The sequence below is a fragment of the Kryptolebias marmoratus genome, linkage group LG4 (assembly GCF_001649575.2).
Source record: "Kryptolebias marmoratus isolate JLee-2015 linkage group LG4, ASM164957v2, whole genome shotgun sequence".
NCBI classification, from domain to species: domain Eukaryota; kingdom Metazoa; phylum Chordata; class Actinopteri; order Cyprinodontiformes; family Rivulidae; genus Kryptolebias; species Kryptolebias marmoratus.
The window spans coordinates 12,072,417-12,073,076 of NC_051433.1; positions in this window are offsets into that span (position 1 = coordinate 12,072,417).

Sequence of the window (660 nt, forward strand, 5' to 3'; positions counted from 1 at the left end):
ATGACTTGTGGGTAATTCATGGCGGGTCCTTATGTAACGTTTTCAAGACTCCTTGCTGCTGCACATTTTTCCACAACCAGCTTTTGTCAGGCAGGAGAATAAAAAGTCCAAAAAAACAATGAACTCTTTGCCCAAGGTTTTCTGATGCCCGATCCACTGCTATCAGATTCAGAAACAGCATATCGTTGTGCTGAACATATTAAAATGACAAATCCAGTCGTGCTCATGTTGTCATGTTTCACTCCGGGACGCCGAACAAGATCCAGTGTAATTAGGAGTAACTGAACGCAAAACCTGTTGTTTTCCCTCCCCTCCCATTTTTATTTTTTTATTGTTTCATTACCTCAAGTGATTGTTATCAGCCGCAAAATTATGAATCAATATCCCCGTTTGCTTCAGGTGTGATGAGTGCAAAAAACAAAACAAAAACAAAAACCCTCGGTTCAAAGAGCTGCCAGCCTCGTCTGCAAGCCCACCTGCTGTTGCTCTGTTTCAGTAACACGCCATGAAAAAGCCCGGAGTATTTCGAAAGCATTCAAATGAATTAAAATCAATCATACTCCCCCCTCCCTCCCTCCCGCTTCAACCTCATATTCTGGGCAACACTGTCCAATTTAAAAGCAGCACACACACACACATACACAAAAAACTGGAACCACA